Below are 23391 nucleotides of genomic sequence, written 5' to 3'. Positions count from 1 at the left end.
TTGCAGCCTTGGCAAGCAGATGGCACGGTGCCTACTATGGGCTGCATACTGGCTGCTGTTAGCAGTGACACAGAGCCAGGAGGAGGGCAGGAGGCTCTGTGTTCACAGGTCATCAGATGAGCCCTCCCAGGTCACCAGCAAAGCTTCTACTCCACAGAGTAAGCCTGGACATCTACCAAGGCAGAGTAGTAGCTCCACCATAAACATCGCCGATCCTTGCGGAGGGTTTTACTGAGGGCTGGCAAGCTGAGCCAGCTGGCCAAGCACAGAGGGGCAGGAGTGCTCTCCATGGTTTCCATAAACAATGTTAAGGAAAATATGATTAATTTTCAGTGCTTGAAAGTGCCTTTTACACGTTGCCACTGTGATCCGATCCTGGGAAACAGTGTGTGGCACAAAGAAGTTGGGATCTGGGCTGATGCTTTTGGGAAATCACATGCTGCATGTGGTTGTCTGGCGGTTTTACTGTCGTGGCCGAGGGAAATGCTTCTTTTGTGTGCACATTCTTGGGCTGTCGATCTCACGGGCTGCTGTCTCCATACTGCTGGTAGGTGGAGTCAGCCCTTGTTTGTCTAACTGCCTGGTAGCTCTGGTAGGGACCAGGAGCCTGTTGGCGTGAGCAATGCACTGAGACTGTCCTATCTCCTCTGAGACTCTTAGGTAAAACTGGTCCATCTTACACATCACTGAAACAAAGCATGTGGCTGGGACAACAACCAGGGAGTCACAGGGCCTCTTGTCTGATGCAGGAGCACCTCTAGATCTTCCCTCCTGCTTATCCAAGCTGGTTTTAAACCTCTCCAGTGAAAGGGAAAGGAAAAGTAAATGGAAGGGAGGGAAGAAAAGTTAAGAGGCCAGAATGGCTTTGTAAAGGACACATTGGCTCTGCCAGACCCAGCCTTAACGCACAACTTGTCTTTAGATGGTGGAAATGAAGCGGCTGCAGCCAGAACAGGGACTTGCCTTGAACATGCTGATGCAGCACTTCTACCTTGGTCACACGCAATGCTGGTGCAGAGCCAGGGTGTTTGTTTCAGGTGGGGAAGCACTAGCCATCACCCTCATCACACATCCATTACGGTTAGAAGCAGCAGAGGTAATTAGAGACAAATCCTGAACTCCATTGCTGGAAGAGTCCCTGCAGAAAAGGAATGCCCTAATTTGGGGAGGTGTCAGCATCTCCCGAGGCACTGCAGAAGGTGCACAAAGTCCCATACATCCCGCTTTGTATCCCAGTGCGCAGAGCCTGGCAGTGCTCAGGTTGATAGAAACTCCCCAAATTCTGCTCCTGTTGTATCCTTAGCACAGCATCACTGGCAGAAGCCAATGGGATCAGAGCTTTCCCAGAGTGGGAAGGAGCAGGAAGCGTACGACCCAAAGCAAACAAGGCAAACCCAGTGTTTTGGACTGGCTCTCAAAGACGCTTATGTTATCATATATGTTTGGCAGCTGATTGCCCTGCGACATGAAACAACCTCACCTCTGCACAACAAAGCACAACAAAGCTACCTCCATCTGGGCCATTGCACAACTTGTGAGCCCCTGCTCACGCCCCACTCCGCAAGCCCCCCTGCCGGCCAAACTCAGACAGCTGGCCTCCCCTTCTGTACAGCTGATGTGATAAAAACACTCATAGAGCAACACCTTTAAAAATTGAGGAAAAATAACATTTTCCCCATTTTACAGCTGAAAAAAATGAAGTCACCTATTAGGGAACTGACTTGCCTGAACTCATAAAGCAGGCAAGCAGCTTGCTCACATGATAATTACTATTATTAGCAATAATTAATAAGATAGACAGGCCTTCTACCTTAGAGGAATTTCATTCAGGGATCATACAATAATTATCTCATAAACAAGAAACAGCAAGTTATCACACAAATAGCCATGGCTGCACTATATTGGCTTCTACATACCGGATTTTAGGAATAAAGGCAAAACCATACATTCCATTTGCCCTCCAGAAGAGTGTACTAAATGACGGCATTGATCATGGTCACACACCAAACTCAGTAAGTACCCTGGGCATCACATGCAAACTGCAATCAAGAGGAAAGTGCTGGCAGTTGCAGCCAGGGAGTTGCAAAGCCCAAGGGGATGCGGCGTTGGTACCTCCCAGCCCCAGGGCAGCTGTGCAGCAGGGTGGGTACAACACCTCGAGGTTAGGGTACTTGCCCCAAGCTCGATGTACCGGACAAGGCGGTTTCATCTCTCAAGGTCCTGGAGTAACTCGAGGGCCTGCACAGCACCAGCCCATTCTGTGTAGCCGTAACCTATTATTGTGAATCGGGCAGAGATTACCAGTTAAAAAACCCTCATGTTGCTTTAGCCAGCTGATTCAAACGCCTGGCCAGCTACACAAGGTAATATCATCCTGCCCATTGGTACGCAGAACCTGCTGCTTGGCTTTCCTTTGAATGACTGAGTATAGCCAAGCCTGGGTTACTATTTGCTTTCATAATATTAAACCAAAAAAGTCGAGAGTTTCTGACAAAACTTGATGCAACTTGTTGATAGCTCATTATAATAATAATGAGCAGTTATAATGAGCAGCCTAGCACAGAGTTCACAAGTACAGGGTTTCACAAACACTGCTTCTTTCCTGCTTCTGCTGGATACCCATCTTGGCACGTCCGCCCTGTCAGACCAGTTTTCAACAGTAGCAAGGAAGAGGCTCTGTTTCACACCCGACCAGAAGAGCAGCAGGTCAGCCAGGAATGTGCAGGGGGACCACGGGACGGGGCTGAAGCCACCCAGCCTGCAGCCCAAACGCAGACACATAACACTGGCTTTTATAGGGGAAGCCCTTTCTTCCCTGAGTACTCTTTAGAGCTTTGTTTTACTGTAGAAAATTAGTACTCACAGTGACAACGAATGCGTGTTGCAAACAACTTTTACATTTCTTGACTGACACCCACACGTTAGAGGGGTAGTGAGTGCCAGGATAAGGGGGTTCCACCACCCCAGGTACGAGGCAGAGACCTCACAAATGCTCCAGCAAAGAGTGCAAAGTTTCATGTAGATAATCTAGCAGTTAATAAAATGCAAGCTAGAAATTACTCGGTCTCAAGAACCATCACAACTGGCGTTTGCAACCATCATGACAAACGTCCAAAAGAAAGAAGGCTTTTGGAACTTTTAAACAATATATAAAATCAGAATCAGCTCTAGGTTTTTAACATGAGTTTTCACATTTAACTGGTTGGTGAGTCTCTGGTATTTAAATGTGTCTAGCAATTGCTTCCTGCACAATTTTCTCCCCTATGTGTTGCAAACTAAAAGGAGGGCAGGCTTGCTTTAGCAAAGGACACAACTCAAAGATTCAGTTTGCAAAAGGAAAAATGACCCACAGTTGACACAGGCTGTCCACAACTATTCTCTCCAATCTCCACAACACTTTGCCGGGTGGTGAAAACACACCAGCCAGGAAGCCAAGATGGGGTAAAACTTTTTCCAATACTATTTCAAAAGCTGCTGCAGGCCTTCGTGGAACAAAATGTGAATCAGACTGGGTTTTACAGTCTTGAGGAGGTGCTCCAAAGAGCACTGAAACTGTCCTGTCCCCTCCCCACTAGCTCGGAAAGCATCTTCATCAAAGCCCTCCCTGCCGCTGCTGGCAGTGGGGTATTTGCCTATAGGGAGGTGACTTTATCAAGTCACAGCCTTCAGTGGTAGATCTCCAGTCTCACATGGGATGATGCAACCGCGTCAGGGGCTAACACCCCCCCTCGCCTTTGTAAGACAAGAGATAGCAATGTCTCACTGTCACAGCATGGTTATTAGACCTAATTACTGTTTGCAGTGTGCTTTGAAGTTGAAAACTGCCAAGCATTATTACAATATTTTAAGCACTTTGATGATTAAAACCACGCAACCGTTGGGTAATAATCATGATTTACTAGTATTGTAGTGTAAGCAAGTTCATGTGAGAAGCCTGCATTGTCTCAGTGCCTGACGCTACTTAAAAACAAACAGCTCCCCTCTGACATAATGGGAATGATGCAGCCCCAGCCTTGCCTCCCAGATAACGCCCGGCGTGTCTTTCAGCATGCTGAAAAAAAATACACTAGTGTACTTCCTCGCCATCATGATCTCTCTCATGATATTTTAGATAAATGTGCCTCTTCTCGTAACTTCATGCAGGAAAGTTTCAGTGTTCGAGGAAACAAAGTGCGAGATGACTAGTAATGTCCTCGTTATTTCTAACATTACAGCTGTGTGGAACAACAGGCCTGTATTTTAGTCAGAAAATGTAATTAAAACCTCCGCATATGGAGCACAGTCAAAGAGTTCAACTGTAGGTATCGCTGCTAAAGATAAGGAATTTGTTAAAGCAGAGCTAATTAAAAGCCTGAACAGCCCAAGCTATAGCCACGGAATATTATTCAAGTACCTGCCATTCCTGTTGGCTGGGGACATGCCTGGGTAGGTCTGACCACACACGAGCACAGACCTCGTCTCTGCCGCTGCTCCTCCCATGGGGGCATGGCCCCCCCAGGAGCCCCCACGCAGGCAGTGGGCAAGGTGCAGGCTACAGCAGGACCAGGCAGGATGGCTGTGGCTGCCCTGCCACAGCATCGGGGGCTTGCTCGAGCCCCTTGGCGCAGCTACGTGTTGCTCCTGCTGGGAAAGCGACACCCATGAGCTCCTGCTACTTGTCTCACAGCAGCAACACAAATACACAGCATCCTTCTCTAACAGCTCTTTCTGCAGGAAAAAAGCATATCACATTGCTCCTCTCATTGGGGTTTCTTCCCCTTACTACTTATTTTACGAATTGTCAGTTCTAAGGCTGAATGGAACACTCAGAATCTCTGCACTCTGGAAGCTTTGGTCCATGACTCGCATGCTTTCTGAGCACAGCAGCCACTGGCTCTTCATGCCTGACTGACCGACGAACTGTGCATATCTGTTTTAGTTAGCAATGTTAAAAATGTACCTAATTGCTTGTTAACGGCTTCAGACACCATCTCTGCAGTGACTGATGTGACACCAGCATCGTCACTAGTCTCATGTTAGCACCTTAAATTACAGTCTCTCAAAGCGTTCAGACTAAAGCGACATGTAAACATACACACAGGATTAATACGCAACATTTGCTCAAATATTTCCTAGCTACCATAATAAGGAAGGAAAATTCCCATGTATTGCCCTGTACAAGAGAAATCAGATACAAGGAGGCTTAGGCTGAGCAAATGTATCTGCATGCCTGCTGCCCACCTGTGGCCACAGCCTCCATCACTGCTCAACAGAAATGTAAACTTTACCAGGCTAGACCTGGTAATTTTGTTTTGCAGAAGCCCCTGGCATAGGTCTGGGACTGCTCCGATTCAGAGCCAGTGTGTGGTGGCCATCTACGGGCTGTCCACGCTCCCAAATACAGACAGTACCTGAACACACTTTTACACCTCACGTGTCACCCACGGGCTGCAATGGGGTCTATCACCAGGTCCATGGAGAGGCAGTTGGTGCTCAAGTGATGTCCCCTGTGGCTTGTGGACACCATCATGACAGCACAGGGTGCCACGATGGGAACCACCATCCACACCCTTAAACTACACTGGCACAGATGCTGCAGCTTTTCTTGCCATGCAAGGTGTCACGTGCACTTTGAAGAGTGCCTGTGTGCTCTCTAAAGTATACATTTTAATGAATGAGAAACCGGGTCCAAAATAACTCAAAAGCTGAAGGGCAAATGAAACATCCAATCTGTTCTACACAACCCCTATGCTGGAGAATTACTATTTCTGAAAAGTGAAAGTTGAACTTTAAGTCACCAGATGATTCCGGAAGCTGAAACTTCAAGAGAAATACCAAGTTTTATGAACACTGAATAAATCACTGAAAATATTAAATAACAACAACCCGCCTCTGCTACCTCCTCTACCCAGTCATCTCAAGGTAAAACTGATGCAGAATTTCACCCAGGAAATCTGTTTTCTTTCACTAGATAGAGGAAGCTGGCCTGCCCAGGAATTAAAGATGTGCCAAAATACAACAAAAGCTTCCAGTACTTTTTCTTTATTTGTTACCATTTCTCCTTTACTCACATGTGAGTTCGGGCCCGCAGTTGTCCATCCCTCCCTCTGGCTTACGACTGCCTATCTGCACAGAGATTTTCTTTACACGAGGTTTCTGTCACTCCACCCGCTTGAGAACAGGGAGCACCGAGGCTGCTTTAGCCCCTGAATAACTGTTAATTAAATTCTTCTCCTCCGTTTCCTACAGAGGACTAGCACAAAGCCACCAAGCAACATGAGCACAACCTCTTCATGATAGGGTCCTGCGTTCCAGCTGCAGCCTCCATTGCACTGCAGGGTCCTGGTAGCAGGAAGGGGCTGCCAGGAGGACTGCGCTCCAGCCCCTGGGGCTGGAGAAACTTCCATCCCCCACTGCCACTGCCCCGTCCCCTCCTCACAATGCTCAGTTGCTCAGGCTTTGTGAAAGCAGGAGTGAATTTCTAGGGCTTTCAGGGTTTTTTAGATAGGGGAAAAAAAAATAAAATCAATGCCAAATTCCTTTGAATAGAAGATACTGCATGTTGGCAGAAGCCACTTTTCACAGACTCCAGCCGTTTGAAATCTGAAACACTAAAAAGTGGCTACTGTGGATATGCTGTATTCTTCTTTTCAAAGCAATCTGGCACACAATTTTGCTCCCCTGTTTCAGGACCCAATCCTGCATTCCTTTCACGCTCAGACTCCCATTGACTTTAAGGAATGCAGGATTGGATCCTAAATGTGTGCTTTACTCACACAATAGCTCCTCATGGTTACGATCTATTGAGAAAGGCACACTTTAAAAACCATTTGGAATTGCAGGCTCATCCACCGGGCCAGAATGCCTATAAAGATCTTCCATTATTTAGGAAAAACGCTCGATGTGTGAATTACACACACACACACACTTTCCTGGTTTCAAGCTGCAGGCACAGCCTAGCTTGAGATGCATCAAAATATTTTGAGCACTGCCCTGACAGCTCCTAAAGAAACCACGTGTAATTTTAGGGTTTTTTGGGGAAAAAAAACCAACACAAAACCAAACAAAAAAACCCAAAACAAAACTCCGGGGGAAAAAAGCCACCAAAGCAAACATATAAGGCAGCTGAATCTTTAGGACAGTTTTTCAGAGAACTTCTGTAAAAGCCTCTAATAGACCTGCACCAGCTAAGACAAAACAGAGCCCTGCACTGCTATTTTTGAGGATGCTGTATATTGAGTTACGAGGCTATTACGATGCAAATCTCAAATGTACAAGCTTTTTACTTGGCCATAAACACAAAACAGTATACATTGTCCTTTCAGAAGAAAAGGTTTGCTGCTAAAATAGCAGAAGCCCTACGTAAATAACCAACATTCTTTCTGCCTGAGGTCACTGACTTGGCCTATTCAATTCCGGGCTAGTCTGGGATTTGACAATCTAAGCAGGGGAGAGGCCCTTTCCTTTTTTTCAAAAGAATGCTGGGATTTTATTTGAAATTTAAACTCTTGCAAACAAAAGGTGGCATCGTATGCTAGAGGCCTATGAAGGTGGAGTACAGGATGTGTATTGTTTTCTCCCTTTACACAGATTCTTTCAGGAAAGAGTATTCAGAGTCTGTGAACAAATTCTAATCAAATATTATCATCAGGTAGGCAGACGTAGCAAGATATGAACGAACAGTTTGAAGAGATCAGGCGATTTACTTTTTTAAAATATCGATGCAGGGAAAGCATAAAAATTGTTTAAAATTATAATTTAAAATAAATTATTTTAAAAATCTTAATTTAAAAGCCCTCCACAGTTTAAGTTCCTATACTAATTCATATTTGTACACTAAAAAAGAGCTTTTCAGTGCAAGTTAATTGTGGCTACAAAGTCAGTATTCATGCTCATTCTCTATCTCAAGTTGATCTGTCCTGGAGAGGCAGATGGCAGTTAACTATTTTTCCTCCTGATTACCATTGCCCAGTTCTTACTTGGAGTCCCACAGAAGTACACTCTTGTATAATACAATTATCATTTCCATTTCTGGGCTCTTATCCAGGCTCTGCACTGCTCTCTGCTCTGTGCCACCTCTCGAGCACGGGAAAGCGTGCCAGCTCCTGCCACATGGACATGCTAGTACCGCACACCTCCCACCACAGACAACTATGCTAAGCTGAATTTGCAGCTGGTGTAAATCATGACAGCATCACTGAATTCATCACAATTTATACAAGCTGTAGACCTGCCCCAAGGTACTATCTTTGCCAGAAAAAAGTCTGTCTTTGCTATGCACTCAGAAATGTGTGGTAAAATCCAGATGAAAACAAGGCAGTTTATCATTTTGACATGTTTGTAGCCCAGGGTAAACTCTAGACTCTCCTCTGTAGTTTACCTTAACCTGCCATGATGTCAAAATGAAAAACTTCATTATCTTCTGTGCTGGTTTCAGCTGGGATAGAGTTAATTTTCTTCCTAGTAGCAGCATAGTGCTGTGTTTTGGATTTAGGATGAGAATAATGTTGATAACACACTGATATTTTGGTCGTTGCTAGGCAATGCTTACACCAAGTCAAGGACTTTTTGGCTTCTCATACTACCCCACCAGCAAGTAGGCTGGGGGTGCACAAGAAGTTGGGAGGGAACATGGCCAGGACAGCTGAACCCAACTGACCAAAGGGATATTCCATACCATGTGACGTCACACTCAGTATATATAACTTGAGGGAAGCTGGCCAGGGGTTTAGATTGCAGCTGGGCATTGGTGGTCTGTGGATGATGAGCAATTGTGCTGTGCATCACTTATTTTGTATATTCTATTATTGTTGTTGTTGTTGTTATAATATTATCTTCCTTTTCTGTCCTATTAAACTGTCTTTATCTCGACCCACAAGTTTTACTCCCCCCCCCCCCCCCCGATTCCCTCCCCCATCCCACTGGGGGGAAAGCAAGCGAATGGCTGTGTGATAGTTTTAGCTGCCTGCTCGGTTAAACCATGACATCTTTCCTAGGATTTTGCTTTGTGTCAGCTATTGCACTGAAGGAAACACCTTTCTGTCTAAAAAGCATGCCTTTGCTGCCAAAACCCCTTTCATTTCTGCACTGAGGCTGGTAACGAGTCTTGCTCTGACCATTTGCCACCACCAAAGCCAGCGAGCCCAGGACTGGGTGGAGAGGATATGGAGGGTACATTTCTGCCCCAACCTAGCTGCATGACTTAAACTGTCAAGTCTCCAGCAGGATTATGTAGATAGATAGATGTCTTTTGTTACCTTGCTGGAAAACCCCACCTTTCTTGGCAGGGTATCCATAATCTCCACGCCATGTTTACTCTAGTGTGGAATTCTCTCTTCCTTTCTCTCTCCTCCTACTCTTTGGTCAGGTTATTTAACCAAAAGGTTACTTAATGCTGCAGGGACAAGAAGATCTCTGACCTCTGGTACTCGGGCAAAGCGTTCCTTTGCAGAGCGTATTATAAACTTAGCAGATACTTTCAAGCTTCCATATAATTTGCAAAAGTTAAAATTGGCAGATGTTTCCTTTCTCTCCCACTTACATATTTATTCTATCCCATACCACCCATCAATTTCAGGGTTAAGGCATAAATTATTTCCATGGAGCTCCAACAGAAGAACTTATGTTGAAAAGGAGTTTGTAAAAACTAAATCAAGCATATATTTAAAAACAGAAATACAACAGTCTGCATTGATCTAATAGCTATTTTGGGCCTATATATTAACATATATCTTAAAATATATTTATTAATAAGCTAGCAAGCAGACACACTAACAGAGAAAAGTAAAATGAAGCTCCAAATGTACTTAAGATTTTTTTTTCGGGACATTAACAAATGCAAAAAAACCCCAAGAGATGCTTCGCCACCAGTCAGCAAGCTGCGAGGGAAGGGAGTATGGCTCTTCCCACAAGGTAGCTTCCACTGTGGGAAGCTTTCATGGTTTGTTCCATCACAGACCCTGCTTGTTTTCAGCAAAGTATTCCACTTTTGCAGCAGCTGCCTATAAGCCAGGACTTAAAAACGTACTTGCTTTATCACACTATCCCAGAGTCCCAGTGCCAGCCCTTTCTATGGCAAAATAAATCCATCACCAAACTGCAGCCTATTCCAGCCCAAGTCTTCCTGACTCTGCAGGATGCAACCTTCCCAAGCAGCCTTGCTGGCCGCTTCCCATGCAACATGGTGGGTGGTTTTCATTCAAGCTCCAGTAAGAACCACCATAATGGCAGCAATAAGGATCCATCTAGCACGGTATCCTGTCTCCAACTCTGGCCAAAAGTGGAAGCTCAATTGGAAAGAGCATTAGAAACAGGGCTTGCACAGGCTGATGTGTTCCCAAGAATAACCTCTCAGCTTCCAGCAGCCAGCACTTAAGGCCTTCCTGCACTGCAGGTTGCATCATAACTATTATGTTTATTAGCCTCGCTGGACCAATCCTTCTTTAATTTGTCTAATTCCTCTGTGAGATCACTTATACTTTTGGCCTCCATGCTGTCCCTATGGCAGTGTGTTCCACAATTTCATTATGCATTGTATGAAATGTTCCCTTTTGTTTGTTTTAAGCCTCTGCTGATATCAAGCTTCTGTTGCATCCTAAAGAACAAAGCAGCCTCTACAGTCATCACCACTAGACTAGAGAAGAGCTTTGTAAGTCAAAGCCTGAAACTTCAGTCTTCAACTACACCTGGAAATGAATGGCATGCAGATCACAGACGCAACTGGGATTTTTATCTAGCAGCTTTTTGAGACCTCAGGTCCTCTTTGTACAACACAGAAGTGGACATGTATAAGTGGAACTGATAGTCCCTGACTCAAAAAGTTCACACTCTGTGAGCTCCCTGCAGGAAACATGACCAAGCCACCAAGTTAAGTTCACTGCCTGAACTTAATAAGCAGCCTTGACAAGAAGTGAACTGTTATAATACACACGGGAGATAATTTCTGTGGGAATACATCCAAGAGAAGCTGCCACTGTATTCCAGTAAGATGAAAGGAAGAAAAGAAAAAAGAAAAAAAAACCCCAACAACAACAAGAAAAAAATTATGTTTGGTCCCTACTGCCATCTGGACATTCACAGCAGGGCAAGAACCCACCAGAGACTCCACCTGACAAACTTAACTAGCAAAAGTTAGGTAAACTTGTTGAACTGAGGACACTGCAGACCCCTCACCATTGCTACCAGGTTCTTTCTTGCAAGTCATCATTCTGTTCTTCATTCAAGTTCAGCCTGAACTCAAAATTGTAGCTTAGCCTGGCACATGATCAGAAATCTGATTGGCAGGTCAGATTGCTGAATGTCATCTCTGCATAGAGTGAGCTGCAGCATCACCTTCTCTCCTAATACTTTGTACATAAAACTATGCTGAAGAAAAACAGTGGACACAGCCCAATCCTGTGGCAACATGCAAGAGAGCCTCGAGGGAGATGAGCAATTTCCCTAAACTATCTTCTGCATTGCCTCAGAAAAACAAGAACGGATTTGCACAGGAACAGTTTACTTTCCTCCTCCCAGTAGCATCGTATGTGTCAGCAGCATCAAAGGGCACTGCTGATGAACCTAAACACACTAGTGAAGCTCAGTTTGAGTCACCTCCAGAAAGCGTTCAACAGCCAACATCAACGGCACCCATGTTTGTGAAATCAAGCTCACAGTGCTCAGTTCTCATTCCCTTGAGGTAAATCTTCACAAAAAAGTGATATTGTTGAGATACGTAGTGCCTAGAGACAGTATCTTGAGCAACAGCAGTAACTTTTTCTTCATGTGATAATGGAAGAACGTATTGAGAATGGTCCTCAGGACCAGAAGTACTAAGAAAGCTTAGAAAGGTTAGTATGCAGTGGAAAAAAATCTAAATATTCTCAGAATGGCAACGTATTAAAACATTCTGCCAATTCTGAAGCACATTCTTTGGGTTTATTTAGCAGTAAATTTGAAAGAACTGCACAGAGAGACAACTCTTCTCTTGCTCACACTGGTGAACAATTACACTAATAACGTTAATTCAGATTTATCCTGCGTAACTTCGAACAAAACCTTGCTAGTACCTTAGATATGCGTTTTAGACAAAATTCCAGTATACTCTGCTATAAATAAAATAAAACTGAAAATTATAGTTGTACTGAATTACAGAAATGAACTGGAGTTTGCTCAGCCAATTCGAAATATAATCAGAAATCAGCCCTCCAAAATGGCCTGTCCTTGATGTTTTGTGGTGGACTCACCACAGCTTCCTGCACCAGGTCACGTTAGAACTAAAACCACAAGCAGCTTTCAAGACAGAGCGCTGAATAGGTAGGACTCCTGATAGTACACTCACTTCTTTTGGCACTCAGGTACAATAAGGATATTGTTCCTTTAATGCTTAGCTTTCCTTTTAAGAAGTATGTGAGATTTCAGCCAATTCTCCCCAACGATTAATTCAGGATGAATGTACTTAACTCAGGATTCAGCTGGAAAGAGCCCAAGTAGATGCAATCAATTTTCCACTAAATCCACTTCCTTCCTCTCTTGCCTACCCAGCATGAGACATCAGCTCACCACTACAGCCAGTGGTGACTAAGACAATGAAAACCTCTGCCTTCAACCATGCTCATATCAAACTTGGCTATTCCTTCTTTTAATTTTCCCTGGTTTTCTGTTTTCACATATCCTGTTCACTAGCCCAACATTTAGGCTAGGTGGAAAAGCAGCTATACAGCAAATACGAAAAAGCAGCTATACAGCAAACCACAACCACCAAATGCATTGGCTGCTGTAAACCCCAAAGTTAATCACTCAAAACCATACAGAATCAGCTGCAGAACTTCTCTGATAAAGGACGGATTTCCCCTTTACACATATTTAACTGGAACCTCCCTGAGGTTTCAATGTGCAGGCACCATGTGTCTGCATCTGCCAGCATCTGTGCTGTGCCATCTCTCTGTGTAACAGCAAATTATCTTCTCCATCATCATCTAAACGCCACAGTACTGAGATACTAGCCACTGGCCACTTTACTCGAACTAACCTCATGCAGCACTGCCTGAAAAAGAACAGTTGGAACAACAGGGATGATTTGCTACTAGAATTTAACCAGGGTAATAAAAAATAACATCTGTTCCAAAACAAGGCTTAGAAAACACGATCTCTGGCTCTCACCTACATGCCTCCTTAAGAGTTTAAGTAGATGATTTCCACCCTCACTTCCCCAAGCATATACATTCTCCTTTGTTAAATAACTTGTGGAAACAGCAAAACAAGTCCTAGTGGCTGTGTATTCTTCAGGCTTTCTTCTAAAACAGTAGAGTCCAAACTTTTTTGATTGTGCTCTCCTATAAGTAAGAAGTGTTTGAGCGTGCACTCCCAATACATGTTTGTTTATTTATAAATTCTATACACCTACTACTGAAGTATTTTCTTCCTGCTCCCCAATGGATCGTCTTGAGCACTCTCCGGGGTGCATTCATCCCACTTTGGAGACTGCTGCTCCAGAGACCAGTGGATTGTTCATACTGGTTCAGCAAATTGTTTCCATAGGTCTGAATTTACATTGCTGTGGTTCCTAAGGTTGGTAATCCACTGACTCACTCAAATAAGTTATTTGCATTGTTTCCAGGAAAAATTTTGCAGGGAATGCAGTTGGTACAGTGACAACGTGCAGTACTCAGGCAGACAGCTAAGTGACTGAGGTTCTATGACTATATCCATTTTAATGTTAGGACCTACCACACTTGTGTTCTGAAACACGTTGATAGACAGCCATTGAGACACAGCAATCAGTAATCAAAAATAATTGCAAAATCCATTCCTGCTTTTAAATATGCATTAAATCAGATGCCTTTCACTCTGCACAGATGCAATTAAGAGTGGCAGGTATTAGCAGCTGTATTCTGCATGTGTGTTGGCACTGTGAGTCACCTACACCAGTAGAGTCACCAGTGCTGTCAGGAGCCAGCAGCCACTGCTCATTTTATTTTTTCTTACAGGAGATACTTTAAAGTTTTCTCTCCTCCACTTCTTTGCCTATTTCTTGCCTAGCTCATCATTCACTTTTATTACTACTATTCTAAACACAGTGCAAGTTCACAGGAGCATGGCAAACAAAGCGTCAAGCCTTGATAGTTTTAGGCAAGAAAAATCAGCTTGGGGGCTGGGGGAAAGGAGGAGAAAGAAGCAAGCCTAAAGGAGGCATCCAGAGCAGGGAGCACTGATGGAAGTGGAGTCCGTGCCAGTAGAAGGCAGGGCAGCTGGGCAGACAGAAGGTGGGAGCCCCTTCCCGAACACAGGTAAGCTGCCTGCTCACACCAACTCTGGGCAGCAGGAGCAGGACAGAAGGAGCAGGCAGGGGATGGCAGTACTAGGGACTGACCAGCTGAGTCACAGGGAGAAGCAATAACAGCAGATACAGAGATAAGGATGAGGTTACCCAGGGCCCTGAACAGGAATTGGAAGGAATACTGTATTTTTCTGCATCTATAAAGGGAGCTTGCGAAGACAGAAAGGAGTGGGACAGTGCACAAAGCAGCGAGGGAACCCCTCACCCTATGCCTCTGTGCCACCTACGCTCCATGGGATGAACAAACGGGGAAAGAGAAGGTATGCATGAGACCTGAAACCTGTTTTTGCAAGCCTGCCCCTAACACCACAAGGCTGCAAGACTTTGGGAATGACTTTGCAAGGCGCCGGTAACCTCACAAACAACTGAGTTTACCATGGCATTTGAACCTCATCTCGGAGGCTATGACCCTGTCAACAGCCTCCTCTACACCTTCCTATCCTGAAGCACTCCTCCCAAATTGCACAAGGCAACAGAAGCACTTGCAAAATCATGCAGCAGAAGATACTTTGAGAGTGTGAGCAACTCTTACTGCCGCCAGTAGGCTTCCGCATCTCTCTAGTCACATCACACAGAAACTAAAACTTAAATGCAAACATACTGAGCTACATCTTCACCTGTCACTCCGCTTTGTGGGACCTGGCACAGAGACTGGAACGCTCTTTGCCATTTCACCTTGCAGGGTGGTCATTTCATCACCCAGGAGCAGCAGTGTTGTGAGTTAAATGCTGAAGCACCTGAGCCCCCACTACCCCAAAGTGATGGTAGGAGGTTATTCCGGCCCAGGACCACCGTACACGGGCCTGTTCCTCAAGTACTAAATGTCCATGAGAAGAGGAGCAAGAGGACCAAATGTCCAGCAAACACTCAACAGTGTTCCCCGAGAAACCCCTCCTCACTCTTTGCGTGCCCTGAGCCTGGGGCAAGTAAGGAACACAGTACTACACCCAAAGTTATCACACATCTGCTTTCTCCACCACTTTTAAGGAAATAATTCTCATTAATTTATTTGAATGTTGAGCCAGGAGAGCTGGTGAGCTGTCATGAAAGGGTGAGTCATCAAGAGAAGGCAACTGTTTAAAGGACAGGACAGAGCATCTGCATATCAGGTACCAGCCCCAGCCGGACTGCTTTCATCCTCTGCAGCCCAGCACTGATTTCCAGACACACATGGACACTACAGCATATCACATTATCTCTGCTGCCTGCCAAAACGTGCTGCCTGCACTCAATCAGATACTGGTCCTGCAAACTGCCAAATGGCATCAATAATCCTATAAATGGAGGAGTACTGAATACAGACTGGACATTGGCCATCAGGGAGGCCATGGGTTTTGCTTCAGGTTTGTTTTTAGAAAGTATTTACTGTACCTAAATTCAAGACTGTGGGATCGAGTTTGCAAGCATGAAGATTTCCTATTTTTATTTGCATCAGTTCAATACAGGGCACCCACATATAGGTTTCAAGCTGATAAAATACTAGGAGTTTCTCAGTGAAACCATAAAATAATTCCTTACTACTTCTGGTATGATGTTCATAATCAAAGCTATATTGCAAAATTACTTGCTTTTTATACAAGTACACGGAACAGGCTCACTTAGGGCAAACCACACCATTAATGTTGGTGTGATGGGCTCATGCCACTCTCCACAAAGTCAAGAATACTTTGACACTAACTGAAACTGGATTTGGCCATGACTGATGATAAATATAAAAAGTCCCAGTAGAAGTCAAAGGCAGGATTTTCAGGAAATGAGATATTTATTGGACAGGAAAAAATGCTTTCTGGCTAAGATCCTGTGCTGTGTTTTGCGGGAGAGAGGCAGAAAAGAGTGGTTGGGAACAAAAGCTCTTCCCTACCTGGGTTAAAACCAAGCTAAAATTTCCTGTTAAGTCCAAAGGATAGGAGAAAATATCCACTGTTGGTAAATAATTCTGGAAAGTGACCTGTAGAAGTCAATTTACTAGAACCAAGCTGGTCATTCTATAACAGTAAGTTTATAAGCAAGCAAAACATTCAGCTCATGTCAAATACCAGAGGTCACCAAAGCACTTTCCTTGGTGCCCAAGGACAGCCCACTGCAGCTATAATCAACCAATCCTCCCGAGTCCTGTCATTTAAATGAGAAAAAATTTATGGTTGTTTATGTAGGCTTTACGCCAAGTCTGTTTCTCCGATAAGCTTCTCTGGTGCATTTGTGTCTCACATGCGATTTAGAGTCCTCTGAATACTGGAGACAGCATTCCTTGGATACTTAAAATAAATTAAAAACACAACGTTGGGCTTGGACAGAGGAATGGGAACATTATTCACGTGGCCCAGGCACTAAGGGCTCTGGGGAGTAGTGCTGGGAAAGTAGTCTTTTTAAAATCTTACATTAGTCTATGTATTTAATGATATATAATACTCAAAATGGTCCTCCACAAACTGTAAAAATGCATTATTTGAGCAAGTAATTATTTTCAGTAGCATGCTGCAGCAGCTGTATGGCTTGGCTGCCAGACACTGCAAATGTTTCCTCCAGCAAATGCATCTATTTGTGATATAACAATAATTATTTAATAATTTACAAAACTTCTCACTTCTCCAGTACTTTGACTTCAGTATCTCTAAATAATTTGAAAATATTAATGAAATCAGCACAATATCACCCATATGAGGTAGGTGAGAAGAATTATCTCCACATGGGTAAAGCCAGACAGGCTAAGTGATCTGTCCAAGAATGACAAGGAAGCCCATAGCTAGTGGAGTTAAACCCTGGCCTCTGACTAGCAGGGCCAATTTACCCCTTTGTGACCACCAACCTATCAATCCTCCAATTTTTGATCTGTCATTTGCCAATACCCTCTAGCAGAAGAAAGCGTGAAAGAACGCTAAAGTTTGCTGCCACTGTTTATTTTATAAATGTGAAGACAAAACTTTACCAAAAAAAATTATCTTTTATTTGGTTTTGTACATGGAAAGATTCTTACGGGAAACAGCTTTTCTAGACCTGCAAGAAGTAAAAGCATCCTTAAGGTGAAGAGTGGTAGTAGAAACCTTTGATCTGTAAGATTAATTTGTAAGATAAAACCCAGGCTGGTTTCTGACATGGAACATCAATGAGTTTTCAGGCTATACAGACATCTATCCCTTGAAATAAGCAGTAAACAAGAATTATTATTAAAGATGAGTTAGTAACCTAGCCTGGATAGGAGGTGTGGATGAGGAGCAAAGCAAGAGAGTTTTTGTTAGCACATGAGGATGAAGATAGAAGCAGGAAAAACAGAGTTCCACTTTACACCATGTCCTTTGCTAAGAGCTCCTGTATTCGTTAGTACGGATTTGCAGGGCAGGAGAGGCGGGTGCATAGCCTGGCAGGAGGGGAGGGGAGAGGTCCTGCCACTGCGCTACAGTGCGTCACCAGGGGAAGGGACAGCAAGAAGTCCAAGACTGGAGACAGCAGGAAAACAGGTAACAGGAATAAGAACAGAAAAATATTCAGTTGTAGAAGTACGCAAGAACCTTGGTAAAGGAGCTTTGCTGGTGAGGAAGGACAGACTTAAGTTTCCACGGCTGCAAAGCGGCATAATCTTGCCTCCTTGGTAAGGGGATGATGAGGTCCCAGCAGTCTGGAGTCTTCAGACCCTGGGAACTTCAGGATCCAGGAAAAGCCCAAGATATGTATAGCAAATCAAAACAGGAATGACCAGGGTACAATAAGATTTCAAACAGTGCCAATGGTAAGGGGGCAAGGTCACTATTTTCTGGAGAAAAAGGTACTGACATGCAGTTAAGATCTTTACTGAAGAAATCCATTGTGCTCGTTTGAAATGAGCAAAAGGTGCCCACACAGAAATAACAATAAAGTCTGAATTCTTCAGTAGTAGAGCAGGCACATGCAAAGGCAAATGTAGGAAGAAAGAAGGAAAAAAAAGTCAAGGGAGATGGAAAGCTGGCCTTCCCCTCTTCACAGAAGATGCAGAGACAAAAACTGAAGCTCAATCCTTCCAACACACCAGGAAAACAGTCAGGTGATGGTGGCCCACAGACCATACTTTGGGTAAGTCCAGAGCAGCAATGGTGAGATCCACACATCCAAAGGGTAGGACAAAGAAAAGACAGAGATTCAGCCAAATGATAGGCGAGTATCCAGGTGATACATATTTAGAGGAGAGGCTAAACACATGAGCATGGACATGTTTGTGTACATGGATAAGTTTGTGTGTGAGGACCAAATGTACCGAGACAAGCACCAGAAAAGAAATGATCAGTTGGTTGTGGGAGGAAGAACTGATTTATTAATCAGTTTTCTCCTTCAACACTCAAGTGGCATATGGAGATAGAGTTGATCTATTGTTGAAGAAGTGATGATAATCTATATTAAATTAGAAATTATCTCAGAGGGCTATAGCAGTCTGGGGTCTAGTTTTCAGATGAGTAAAAGATCAAGGACATCACTAAATCATTGGCTAGGCACTTTACAAAATATATAGGGACAACATATAGCAGAAACTTAGATCATGAAAATTACAGGAAGCCAACCGTGTTTATCTCCTTTCATTCATTTTCTTCTTCACTTTTTTACTTCCACCTGTTTTTCCCTTTGTTTTTAGGTAATACTTAAAGATTACAGAACCTGGAAATAGGAAACAGAAACATCTGTTGATAATGTCAGTGACTTGCCTACACTCTGTTCTGGATTATCTGGATTTCTTCCCCTTTGAGAGATGAACTCAACAGCAGCCCAAGGGAATCTTTTGGAGAAACTGAGTTGTGTTCCAAGAAAACATTTTAAATGGGTGGAGGGGAAGGCAAGAAAGAGGAGGAGAAAAGAGTAGAAGGGAAAGATGAAAAAAACACAAAAGAGATGTGGGTTTAAGACTAAGACAATCGAGACCTGCAGATAATAGATGCTGATAAGAACAGGGAAATTTTAGCAAATCTTGTTACACTAAACAATAGGTGGCATTCCAAACACACAAAATTATGCAAGGAAGTGATTATGCTCTCTGTGGTTTTTACAGAGAAATAAAAAACAGAGGCAGAAACCGTGTTAGAGTATATTTTTTGTACTTTATGTATTTTCCAACCCCTGAAATGATCACAAGTGCTGTCAATGATTGGTTCCACATTATGAATACAAAAATATTGTGGGAGAAATACATCTATGGTCAGTCAATCAACACAGAGAAAAGTTTCCATCATTAGTTGCCAGGCAACCCTCATCAATTAAAATAACCATCAAAAGCCACACATTTCATGCTGGAATAATTAATAGCAGAACGCAGTTACTACCTTTCAAGGAAACAAGGAGACAAAGACAAACCACCAGCCGACTACTCATCACATGCCCTCTGATAAACAGAAATAGGGAACGGAAATGTTTTCTGTTTCTCTGTCTGCTAGCTACCTACCTATACCACCACCTTTCCCTGGGGGTCAGCCTCCAGATTTACCAATGCTGGCTGCTAAAGCAGCCCTCAGAAGAGTGATACTCTGTAGTAAGACCCCCTCCAACCAAAAAAAAAACCCCAACTCCTAAGCACATGCACCTTCAAGCATCTGAGATGCCCCCATGGAAGTAAGGCCCAAGACTGGGCCAATCAGATGAGCCACTCTTAAGAACAGGTTCTCTCCTAGAGTTGAACTAACTTAAAGTAGTCACAGAATTGAAAACCTTTCATGACAAAATCTAGTAGTATTGTGTGTAAAAGGGACACAGTGAATGGACTGGTCTACTTCTCTGAAGTCAAGCACACAGATCAGTGCCCTGCTGGATCAGAGCTAGCTGGGACAACAGAGAGCAATGCAGAGAAACTACTACATATCTCCTGTAAAAACCAACTAAATACATTCTAAAAAAGGAGGAAGTTTCCTCTGTCAGTCCCATGTCAAACATTTCTGATTATCCTTTTCCCATCCCATCTTTTTTTTTTTGTTTTTCTAAAGCCTGGAATATTATCAGACTAACCACGGATCAAGATAAAGGAAACATTTTTGTACTAATCGGTACCCGAAGGTACTTGGGCTCTTACATGGGCTGGTAGCCAAGTTTGACTTTGAATTACCAGAAGACAAGATTACATTCCTTTGCTGAGACTCATTCATGGTTCAGAGTCTTGCACAAGGTGAACTCAAACTGTCTGAAGCCAGCTGTCATCTCTACCATCCAACTGCTTCTTTTTAAAGCAAGCACCACCCTTTCCGTGAGTTTTGCATTAATGGGTTCGTCTGGGACTGCAGTTGCAGACATACCTGAAATAGCTTTTAACTATCTGTCTTGATAGGTGTTAAAATGGAAAGCACGGGGCTAAGCACAGGCTGTAACTTATCCCAAGGACACAGAATGACTCAGGCAAAATTCTGCACTCCTGCAGCAGCACTACAAGTTACCTCAATTACACTCTACACAAACCGCAGTCTTAGCAGCACATACACCAAATCCTTTGGTTCTTTTTCCTAACTAAACTCACGCCTCTCCAAAGTGCTTAGCTTTTCCTGTGAATCACACCTCAAAGTAACTGCCCCAGATGCAGTGCATCAGGACCTACTGCCAGCTCCAGTTATGGCCTGGAAACCACCAAACATTCAGGTGGCGGTGAATTCAATGTGAATGCAGGGTCTGAGTCGGGGATGAGTAACAATCACAGTTATGCAAGTTGAGGGCATCCAGCTCTCATGCTCCAGGCCACGGGGGTCAGGGAGGAATGTTCCCACATGCACAGCACTGAATCACCCGCCGGCTTGTCTTTCCCTGAGCACCAGGTATTAGCCAATGGCTCTGGCAGGATTACAGACCAAAAATCCCAAAATTCCAGTCTGCTGTGGTCCAACAGTATGTGGTTAGAAGACAGCAGGGAAAAGTGTGCAAGGACATTTGCTACCCAGCAGACTTTCACTGTACAGCAATGTACCCCTTGCAGCAATATTCATTAGCTCCTCTCCCTTATGTGTTCTCACTGTTTCCTTGGTGCTCAGAATAGCTGCATGAAGTGGTGGCAGTCAGATAAACAGATACTGAACCTGCAACTGAGTCACCAAGAAGTCAGCCACGGGGCACTGAAGAGTTAAAAGCCACTGACACACACGCATATTTGTATCGCTGTGATTACCAACTCTAACATTGGTGGACACACAGTGTAGAGCTCAGATTTTACACTGCATTTTTTTTATTCTATATGAAAATCACATTCACAGAGAATTTAATTTTACGCTACAAAGTTAAGTACTGGCAGTGTGCAATTTGGATGCAGTGACTCATGCCAAACTTATATGTTGTGGGGACAGAACAAAGAAGAATTGAAAATGAACCTTCCACTGGGAATTTGGGTATTTTAAAACCTCACCAACTGCTGATAAATATACACTAAAGGAACACAGCTCCCTTATGATGTTCTGTGCCTTACTACCACCAAGAGCAAACAAAGGTTCAACTTGGGGCAGCAAATATGCAAAAGACCATTTCCAGTGTCACAAGGAACTTCTCCCTACAAGCCGGGACATGAGCAACCTATTAATAGACATGTACATACAGTAGCACTGAGCGGCCTCAGTCAGGAGGGAGCTGTTGTCTCCAAGACTTAATACGAGTGAAAAGGCAGGTTGCATCCACAACCATGAACCAATTCCCCTTTTGCATCAGTTGGAGGCACAGGTTAATTCAGAACTGCTCTTTATACTGTCAGGGTAACAATACCTACTGCTACAGTTGTCCCACTTGGGCCTTTTAAAATGGCAACACTGTCAGCCCTTGCTGTGATCCTTCTCTTAGAGGCTAGTAGCAATGAGATCGTGAAGTGTGGACAAAGGCTGGTGCTGAGGCAGCAGCAACAGTGCCAGTAATCAACTGAACTGCAATACCTTTACGAGCTGTCCCTTAAAATTAAACTGCTGTATGAAACCCCTGTGAGTGCTCCAGTTTGATCAATAGCTACCAGCTAAGAAATGAGCTGCATACCTTTGGGATTATACAGTTTGCTTTAGGCTTCTGATTGATCTTGCGGTGATTTCCTGTGCCTTAAAACCAGTGGCAAAAGTGCAAATTAAAGATGAATGGCATGCTCAAACATTTGCCTTCATGTAAGAAAGCAGAACGTGTTCCTGGTTTTTATGGTGAAATACATCTCAGCTTTGAGAGTACAGAGACTTCAAACCCTTAGCTCTGCAAAGTTCATTCCCTGCCCATCTCCTAACCCTCAGAGTAACAAATAACAAACCAATACTCCTCCTTGTAAAGATTTATCTTACTGCAGTTTCTACAATCATTTCCACTGGATTAAAATTTTCAGCGTGAAAAGATGCTTTGGATGGCATTATGTTCTCCAAACTGGAGACACCTGGTAAGTTATCTTCTGTAATAAGTATCAAATATAGCCCATTAATTCCTGCAACTGATCAAACTGCACTTAGAGCACACAAACAATCTGGCATTATTGCAATTATTCTTCAAGAAATCCTGTCACACTCTGAAATACTACCAAGAGGAATTAGATGATGAGCTTTTCAGGCAGACATTTTTCAGCTCTTGTCTTCCATAAGCAAAATCTGCAACTGAACTCCTGCCAAAACTAAAATTTTACACTTAACAGAAGGGACAGTGTATGTAGTTGCCTGAATTCATCTCTGTTACTTAAGATTCAGCAAAGCAGGCTTACACATGAATAATATATTTAAGCACATGTCTAAGTGTTTTGGTAAATCAAGGTCTAAAAGAGGTTCCAGTGATGTTAGGGCTGAGAGGATTTGAATCTACATTTAAAAACCATCCTAACAACCTTCAGTTGTTTTCTCTATGAGATTTTGGATAAAGATCTACATTGAACTACTTGATCCCAGGGAAACCAGATCGCTTTGATTTTTACATTACCTGAAGAGAATTATCTGACCTCTGGAAAAAAGCTGAGGAGCATGGCTTTTTGCAGAAGGCAATAGGTGTTTACACAGACACATAACAAAAATTAACTGACAAGAACAAAGTTCTGAGATGCTGAACTTGCTCAGTTATGGGAGCAAGGCTCAACTATCCAAAGACTAGCGAACACATTAAAGAGGCAGAAATGCAGCATATAAAATGTGCCTGCTAGGTCATTTACTTTTCCTTTCCAGTCTGGC

At 43.6% G+C, this 23391-nt stretch overlaps 1 protein-coding gene across 1 annotated transcript in view; it reads right to left on the bottom strand.

Moving 5' to 3' along the window:
- The window catches only part of WTIP (WT1 interacting protein), an 82841-nt gene that overhangs the window by 25165 nt on the left and 34285 nt on the right, over positions 1 to 23391 (bottom strand). The gene's annotated exons all lie outside the window — the stretch shown is intronic.

Source organism: Grus americana, chromosome 13 (genome assembly GCF_028858705.1).
Source record: "Grus americana isolate bGruAme1 chromosome 13, bGruAme1.mat, whole genome shotgun sequence".
NCBI classification, from domain to species: domain Eukaryota; kingdom Metazoa; phylum Chordata; class Aves; order Gruiformes; family Gruidae; genus Grus; species Grus americana.
This window is presented reverse-complemented; position numbering and strand designations above follow the sequence as displayed.